Genomic DNA, 10,085 nt, shown 5'->3' on the forward strand with positions numbered 1-10,085 from the left:
TAGGCTCCATTACGAAAAAGAAAAACATTATTTTAGCCCTAATTCTTCAGTTCATTAATTTTAAAGTTTTCTAATAAAAAGTTATTGTTTTAATTCAAAATTTGTTCCTGAGGTTGATCAGCTCATTCATGCAGTAAAGTACCTTTAACATGGAGTTTCCAGAATAAAAAAATCACAACATTTTTTAAATCGTTTTTCTATGAAAATTCTTTCATATTCACTTAAAAATAACCAAAGATTAACACTCCTTCCACTTCAAATACAAGGTAGAAAATGCATGAAATTTTTATACAAAAACCTGAATTGAATTGAAAAAGTAGTTTGAATTGTATCCAAGAAGAAATTTATATTAAAAATTCATATTTTAAAAAATACCTCATGAATTTCACCAATAGTTTGGTCTTAAAAAGCAGGCATTCCTCTCTTCTTCTGGATGACTTCAACCTTTCTCACTTGCTTGTGCAAGGGGACATACAATCAGCAATTTCTAGGGAAAGCCATTACTTTCATCATAGCTAAGCAGTGGTAGCTGTAAAATAATGATGTTTGCTACTATGATTCTCACATATTTTCTTTTCACATTGAAGTTAGAATGTCAGTACATATTACTTCAGCAATTTACTCTGCATCCTGACAGGATGTTTTACTTGGAATAGCACTGCTATTTGAGGCACAATAAAAACGGCATTCCAATAATTTGAAAATGCTCTTAAACTTTTTGAAATAAATGGACTGTATATTTGTTCGTCATGGTAATCTTGAAGAGCTTTACAATCAGCTGTCTTTTTGCAGCTGCCATCTGCATGTTCCTGAACTCATTCAGGATGTCATACAGCTCTGAATAGAAAGCCTCATAAGGTCATTTTCTGCCTTAGAGCTTTACACTTAAAAGATTTGGCATATCTGCAGTTGCAAAATGCAAAGCGTTTCACCCAGAATAAATTTCCTGTCAAATTACAATTTATATCTATGCTAAGCACAGCTTTTGTTTATGCATCAGAGGTCTGATTATGTGTAGATTAGCTGAACCCTAGAGAGGTATCTTAATTTTTCCTAGTAGAGAACAGGACCAGACAGTTTGGAGCATGAAAGCAGCTGGAAACCTGTGTGACAGAATATTTGTAAAACTGACCCAGGAGCTGAATTTTACATGCGTTTTCCTTACTTTATTGTCTCAAACTCTGAGACAGGGTTACAGATTTAGAATAATTCCATGTTAAATTAGGACTTTGGATGGAGCTGGGAACACTAGGGATGCATTGGGTTTGGCTTTTAATCTCAATTTCTCTGATAGTGTGCTACTTTTTCTGAGAGAAGGTTTTATCATTATTTTTTATTCATACGGTGGAGAGCATTGGGCCAGCACCCAACAGTGAAGAAATATGTCATAAAAATCAAGGCATGCCTCAAAGATCTTTCCAGATGAGACCCTTAGGATAGTGGAAATATAGATACACAAAGAAAATTAATCCAGGCCTTTGTGAAGAAAAACAGTGAAGGACCTTTCCTTACTCATAAATTTTATGTTAAAAGGCTACTTTATATAGAACTACATACTAGAAAACTAAAAGGTAAAGACCAAGCTATTAGTGCATAAGGAAAGCAAGGAGATTGGCAGTATTGTTTTGAGTCACCAATACTTTGACTGATTCCTGATTTTAAAACAAACTGGGTTTTTTTATATTTTTGGAAGTAGAACTGGAAGATAATAATAGTAAGCTAAGAAGTGAGTCTGCATTTGGTATGGGATACTTTCTCCTTATTCAACAAAAATATCTTCTACCAGTTTCTGAAAGTGGCATAATTAAGGAGTTCTAGGTAAATTTTTGTGATGTCTACTTTCTGTGGAAAGCTAATATCACCACAGACCAGTGAGCCGTTGACAAAAACTATCTATGCTTTCTGTTTAATACAACATCAGCATAGTTTGCAAAGTTTTAAAATAAAACAACAACAAAAAAAATCAATCAAGCATGCAGAGGAGGTAATTTTTCTTGTCAACGGTATATGGATTCGGGAAAGAGAGACAGAGAGTTACAGTTCAGCATTAGCCAGTGGGCTGGAGAGATAACACTGTTAACTGAGAAAATAGGGACCTAAAGAAATGATCCTGTTTTGGGGGTGGGCAGATAATTTTAATGCTGATAATAATTTTCTACATAATGTGATGTATTAAATAGTCAAGTGAAGTTTCCTATCAATTATCTAATGACAGTTAGCTATTGAAATGTATTGGAATATCTTAAACTACTTGGGGAAAACCTTATTAGGAAAGAGCTAGAAGAAAATAATTCGAACACTGTTGTGATGAACAGGAAATCTAAGTTTAGGGTTTGTTTTTTTTTGTTTTTTTTTGTTTCTTTTTTTTTTTTTTTGCCTGGATACAGCAAAAGAAATACAGAAAGTCACAGATACGGTTTAGAAGTGAAATCTTGAAAGCTGTCCATCTTCATGTAGAATGAAAGTGTAAAATACTAAAACATAATGCATAAAACTGCACAAAACAACTAATATTTTCATGATTTAAAGACACAATTTTCTTTTTCCCACTGTCTTCAATGATGCTCCCTCATCACTGGTCTGCTTTGAAAAGGAGTATTTTATTTGTAGGCTGAGCAATGCATGAGGAAATAATGTCTTGAAGAACAAGGCTGGAGTTCAGGCCTTATATATGAAGTGAGATTTTTGTCAGTCTCACTCCAGCATTTGAAATACTACTTTCTTCATTTAGGAAAAAAAAAATGTAATTTATGTTCTTAAATGTAAAAAACCCCAAACATTTGGATTGGATTTGAAAGGTGCTTCAAAATCAACCTGTTTTTCTTGTTTTTTCTTCTGAATGGTGCTATGGGAAGGCTACTGAAAAACATGATGATTGGTGTGAATATGTTTTGTTTGCATCAACAATGTCCCATTTGAAATAAAGTTTACTGAGCTAAGAAAGAATTTGTGTAGTACAAGATTATTAATCTTTCAATATTACTGATTTTGAAGGACATAGTACAAAGAAACAAAACTACACGAAACAAAGGTTCTTGATTTCCAGGGTTTTAGAATAATGGTCTAAATTTTCATTTCCCTTGTGGTTCACTGAATAGCACAGAAATCAGATAAAAATAATAATGCTATATTAAAGAATACTTCTCCTGTTTCTAGATTAATTCAGACTTAACTTTTCTAATTCTCAAAAAAAAAAATGCAAGTAAAATTTGCAAGCAAAACAGATGTTCTTAAAAAAATTCTTAAAATCCTGGCTTTTTCGTCTCCTTTCATGGTTAATACTTGACAGTTCTATAGGTTGATGTGTCATTTCTAATTTATTGTCATAGGTATTAATCTTTCTATGAAAATTAGTCAATTATTGCCTGCACTTTGCCAATATCTTAGCTATAATTTAGTGATAATCATCAGACTACCAATCATAGATTTTACCTGACCTAGGTTTGTGTTGGTTGATAGCTGCCTGAGCTCTACTTTTATAAGTTGCGGGGATTTTCTTCAGTATGTAAGATAAAGATCTTGAGAGGAAAATGTGGTCTTCTGTTTTAATTCACAGAAGTAAACCTCTATAAAATTATCCCAGTATTCTGGTTTCTACTATGAATCTAAAGTTTCAGGTGTTTTAAAGTTACTGTTTCTCTTTCAATTTATATATATTGCTTAATGTAACATATATCTGCTTGTATCTTTTCTGTGCTCTTGAAAAAAAATATGTTTTCAGATAATATTCTGATTTTTGAAAAGCAAGTACATACATGCTATTTTTAAAAGTGCAAAAATTATGTTAACTTATGTTGGTCTGCTAGCTGAAGCCTTGTTTTGATGTATTTCTGTTATGTAGTTAGAATTTAATATTTATTTTGATTGTTGTAATGCTTGATTTTTTTTTAAATGAAATAGTTTATATTAGTGGTATTTGTAGAATTTTAGTGAGGCTGAATTGGGACCAATACCTAGCATTCCCATATTCAGATATTAAATCCCTTCATATAATAAAGTTGTTTACATTTAAGCAATTGTAACAAAATCTTAAAAAACAGAATCACTTACATTTATTAAAGGAATTGGAAAGGTTTTCACTGACTTTGGACTATGCCTTCATTGTAGACTTTAATGTAGCTGGAGATCAGTTGAAAGCTTGACCACATAAATACATATTATACTGTATTCAATACTAATCAACCTTGACTTTAGTACTTATCCAAAAGGATAGATTTAGGACAGGTATTTGTTAAATTTCTGTGGTTTCTCTGGATTATATGCAACATTGAATGACATTCAGGTTTTAGGGGTTTTTTTCAGTTATCACAATCTTCAGTCAGTAGGATACAATAATGCAATTACAAAGAGAACCTAAGCTGAAACTTTAACCTTGATAGCAAACACATACACAAGCACACAATAATTTCCTGGCAACGTACGTTTCATTGTTTAAATTTGAACAAACTTGGGGATGTGTTCCTCATTTTAACAAGATCATTGTGAGCTTTAAATTCAGTTGCAGTCTGGAACAAATATTTGTTAGGATCAAACTGGCTGCTTTACTGTTAAATGATAAATAACATTATGAACAAACTCAAATTCAAACTGAAATGTCTTCTAGATAAAGTATATGATACAGACATATTAGTAGAAAATGTTTAGAATTTTTTACTGAAAATATAAAAAATTGAAATATCCCTTGAATAAAAATTATTTATATAGCATAATAAAGTCTTTATCCATGTGGAGAATGACTTGGGGTGAGTGCTGATGAAAAACTCAACATGAATCAGCAGTATGCACTTGCAGCCTGGAAAGCCAAAAGAATCCTGGGCTGCATCAAAAGAAATGCGGCCAGCAAGTCAAAGGAGGTGATTCCTCTACTTTACTCTTGTGAGAGCCCACCTGGAAGGAGCAGTCTTGGGAATCTGGAGAATTCCCAGCTGACTGAAAGCTGGCAAATGTCCCAGTTTTCAAGAAGGGTAAGAAAGAGGAGCCCAGAAATTACAGGCCTGTCAGTCTCACTTCAGTGCCTGGCAAATTGTGGAGAAGATCATTCTGGGAGATATTTGAAAACACCTGAAAGATAATGCAGTTGATGATCACAGCCAGTAGGGCTTCATGAGGGGAAAGTCCTGCTTATAAAACCTGATTTCCTTTTATGACAAAATAACCCACCTACTTGATCAAGGGAAGCTAGTTGATGTCTTTTTTTTTTTTTTTTTTTTTTTTTTTGTATTTCAGTAAGGCTTTCAATACTTCTGGACCAAGTGTCCAGCACACAGCTGGATAAACATGTGGTAAGTGAGCAGCTGGCTCAAATGTCAGGCACAAAGGGTTACAGTGAATGGGGTGACATTAGACTGGTGACCTAGTGGGGTTCTCTAGGGCTTCATCTTGGGCCTTGTGCTCTTCAACATCTTCATAAATGACTTGGGACTGGAAGGGGTACTGAGCAAGTAATCAGATGATAGAGTGCTGGGAGAAGCTGTTGGCTCCCTCAAAGGCAGAGGCCCTGTCGAGAGACAAGTTAGAGAACTGGGCAATCACCAACCACATAAAATTCAACAAGGGAAAGTGATGCATCCTTCACCTGGGATGGGGCAATCATGGATGCGTGGACAGACTAGGGAATGAGACGCTGCAAAGAAGTGCCATGGAAAGGGACTGGGGGTCCTGGCAGATGTCAAGTTGACCATAAGTCAGCAGTGCCCTGGCAGCCAGGAGGACCAACCCTGTCCTGGGGGCATCAGGGACAGCATCACCAGCCAGGCAAGGGAGGGATTGTCCTGCTCTGCTCTGAGCTGGGGCAGCCTCACCCTGAGCGTTGGGGGCAGCTTTGGGTGCCACAATATAAGAAAAAGATGAATCTTTTAGCATCTAATGGAGGGAAACAAAGGTGGCGAAGGACCTCGAGGGGAAGTCATATAAGGAATGTCTGAGATCACTTGATCTGTTCAGCCTGGAGAAGAGGAGACTGAGGAAAGATCTCTTTGCAGTCAACAATTTCCTCATGAGGGGAAGAGGAGGTGCAGACACTGATCTCTTCTCTTTGGCGACCAGCGACAGTGACAAGGGAATAGCCTGAAATTGTTTCAGGGAGGCTTATGTTGGATATTTTTTAAAGGTTTTTCAGCCAGTGGGTGGTTAGGTACTGGGCTTTCCAGGGAAAGAGTCTCAGCACCAAGTCTGACAGAATTCAAGAAAAAATTGGACAATGATGTTGGGCACAAAGTGTGGTTTTTAGGGATGGTGCTGCGCAGGGATAAGAGTTGGATTCAGTGATTCTTGTGGGTGGCTTCCAACTCAGCACATTCTGTGAACCTTCTGTAAATTCTGCATCCAGTTCTGGTTTCTCCAACATTAAAATGACATAGAATTGTTGGAGCAAGTCCAGAGGAGGGCCATGAATATGATCAGAGGATGGGACTACTTACCCTAGGAAAACAGGCTGAGAAATTTGGGCAGCTCAGCCTGGAGAAGAAAAGGTTGTGTGGAGACCTCATAGCATCTTTCCAGAATGCAAAGGGGGCTCACAGGGGAGCCTGAGAGAGACTTTTTGTTAGGAACTGTAGTGACAGGACAAGGAGTAATTGGTACAGATTGAAAGAGGGGAAATTTATGTTAGATAATAGGAAGAGGGTTAGACACTGTAACAAGTTGCCAAGGAAGGATGTGAATGCCTGAACCCTGGAAATATTCAGAGCCAGTATGAATAAGACCTTGAGTGACCTGGTCTAGTGGGAAGTGTTCCTGCCCATGGAAGGGAGGTTTGGGACTAGATGATATTTAAGTGTGTTTCAACCCCTTAATGCTATGATTTGATGATTCTACCTAAGCTGGACCAAGAACCAAACAAAACCAAAAAAACCACAAAACACAAACAAACAAGCAAAAAACAACAAAAAGGAAAAAAAAATATGAGAATGGGTAAGATTGGTCTTTAAAAAAATTTACCATGAGCTGTTGAGTCAAAATATGTGAAAAATCCAGTGTAAAATTCATTCCTCTCACTATCAACAACTTTAGCATATGTTAGAGAAAACAGTTAAATTTTTAGATCCTCCAAAGTTTTGGGTGCATATTTGTTTCAGCTAAGTGAAAAAAGTGATAATGAATTATATCTTTCTTTGATGCAGCTGACTAGCTGTAAAGGAAAAGGCAAAATCCTGTTTATCTATGCTCTGGAGAAATGAACCACTGGACAATTTATCTGCATATAATAAAAGTGCTTTCAATAAACTGCCACTTCCAAGAGCCATTTCTCCAGACTTTTTCTGATATTCATGTTCTTGGGATATATTCTCACCATACCAGCTATGTGTCTTTGTTTTTCCTGTGATGACTGTGTTGGAATTTCTTTCTGTTTCATTCATTTATGTGGTTTCTCATTATGCCTTATGTAAACTAAATGTGGATCTCTGACAGATGCTGGCTGGCTCATTTCCCCACCTCCTGGGCTTTCTTCTTTGCTTCCCTGCATTCAACTCATTGTAAAAGCACTTGTGAAAAGAGCAGTCTCAGGAGTTTTCAAAAAGATGTGGCAGAAGAAAGGCAGAGCAGAAATCTGCCTTCATACATTTAAATACAGCAGATTAGGTCCAAAGGCAGAACTACATGCTTGGATACCTTTAGCCAAGCAGCAGTCCTCTGCCCACATCAGTCAGATGCGTGAGTGAATTTGCATGCTTACAGCAGCACATATTCTCTTGGAGACTTTGATTGCTACAGCTACCTACTTTTACAAAGAAAATTTCATGCAACCATCATATGTAGCAATTTAGATTTAATTGCCTAATTACTTGATACTTTATGCACAGTTTACATAGAAAATACGTACTAAAGCTTCAATTTTAGATCTTGGGAAAGTTTTAAGCAGAACAAAATGAAGGCAGAAGTAGATAACCCAGGATATTTGACCAAACCCAAAATGTTTACAGGATCAAAAAACAAACAAGAAATTCGGTCTTTGAGGAGCATCTGGTTGATGCTCTAAGTCATGCAGTTTACTTTGAGTTAGTCTTGTGAGAGGTAGAGATTTGGACTAGGTTATCCTAATGGGTTTCTTCCAACTCAGGATATTCCATGATTCCATGATTCCAGGATATTTTATCATTTTAAGATTTATCATTCCATCTCACATATTATATGGAATAAATTATTTTCTTATTAATTGGTTTCTCTTGAACTGGGTGAAAACAAAAGCAATACCTTTTGTAACACTTAACCAAAGACCAAAAGACTGCTTGTGCAAGAACAAATATTTTCTTTCAGTTTTATACATTGAGATGCAGTGAGGCTAAAAATAAAATGTACTATATTGTTATAAAAGCAGTAAGACTGCTTTTATAACAATAAACAGGTTTCTGAAAGATCTGTTTTTCAAGCTATTATAGGCTAAAAAAGTACAACCTATAAATGAAGTCTTCATATAAAAAAATCAGTTATAGTCCTCTAGCATAAATATTTAATTTTAAATATGTATCTTAATACTACAGTCATTCATCTGCTGTTGCAAATATTTTTGCTCTTTCCTGAATTACAAGAAGGGGAGCTTACACTGGAGATTTCCATCAGCTGAAGCATACCTGTGTTTCATATCAAGTTAGCAAGTGAATTCCTAATTTACAATGGAAATGACCCATCAGTGTCTTGGATGAAGGGCCAGATGTTACTCAGCAAGTTCACTGATGACACAAGATCGGGAGGAGTGGCCAATACCCCAGGGGGCTGTGCAGCCCTTCAGAGGTACCTTGATAGGCTGGAGAGGTCACAGAGAAAAACTGTCTGAAATCCAACAAAGGCAAGTGCAGGGTCCTGCACTTGGGGAGGAACAACTCCATGGACCGGTACAGGCTGGCGGCTGACCTGCTGAGAAGCAGATCTGTGGAGAAGGACCTGCAGGTCCTGGCAGACAAAAAACTGTTCATGAAACTGCACTGTGTCTGCGTAGCAAAGAAGGTCAAAGCAGGTTAAGGGAAGTTATCCTGCCTCTCTACTCAGCCATGGTGAGGCACATCTGGAGTGCTGTGTCCAGTTCTGGACTCCTCAGTGAAAACAAGAGATGGAACTCCTGGACCAGGTCCAGCAGAGAGCTACTAAGTTGGCCAAGGGTCTGAAGAATCACTCTCTTATGAGGACAGGCTGAGGGAGCTGGGCCTGTTCAGTCTTGAGACTGGAGAAGGGACCTCATCAAGGACTATAAGTGCCTGCAGGGAAGGTGGGTGTCAGCAGGATGGGTCCAGGCTCTTAGTGTTGTCAAGCCACGGGGAAAGAGGCAATGGGCATAAACTGATGCACCAGAAGTTCCACCCGAACATGAGGAAGAACCTCTTTCTGTGCAGTGGCCATGCGCTGGAACAGAATACCCAGAGAGGCTTTAGTCAAAAGCCTCACTCGAAATATTCAGGAACCCTCTGGATGCAATCCTATGCCATGTGCTCTGGGATTACCCTTGAGCAGGCAGGTTGGAACAGACAAGCCACTGTGGTCCTTTGCAGCCTGAGGCATTCTGTGATTCTCTGGAAGTAGAGTACTTGCACACACACACACACACACACACATATACACATATGCACGTACATATATACGTAAATACCTAAAATATATTTATGAAAATAGACAAAGATTAATAAAAATGTAGTGAAAGAAAAATGTAATAAATCTTATATAAAATACTTTAAATTTTATAATGGCTTTTAACATATATGTGCCTATTAAAGATATTTGTGGTTGTTTTGCTCTTCTTTTTATGGCTTAACATTGGTTTTGAAAGTTACATAGCAATTAATTCAATAGACAATCAAAAAGAATGTGAACCTACCCTAAAGTGAGAGTATAAGAAAATAATTTAAAATCTCTCATTCTAAAATATTTATTTGGAGTTACATGATTCTAGTGAAACATAATGGAAGAAAACCCTATAATATGTATATGTTTCATGTACATCCATAAAGGAATTTAAGTTCTCTCATGACTTGACTCTAAATCTATTTCTGCAGACATGCACATTGATTTTGAAGATGTTGTGGCACTAAGCATGAAACATTCTTGATCCCTTGAAGTGCTGTCACTGAGATTGATAAGCCACATTATGGTTTGGT

This window comes from Cinclus cinclus, chromosome 1 (assembly GCF_963662255.1).
Source record: "Cinclus cinclus chromosome 1, bCinCin1.1, whole genome shotgun sequence".
Taxonomy (NCBI): Eukaryota; Metazoa; Chordata; class Aves; order Passeriformes; family Cinclidae; genus Cinclus; species Cinclus cinclus.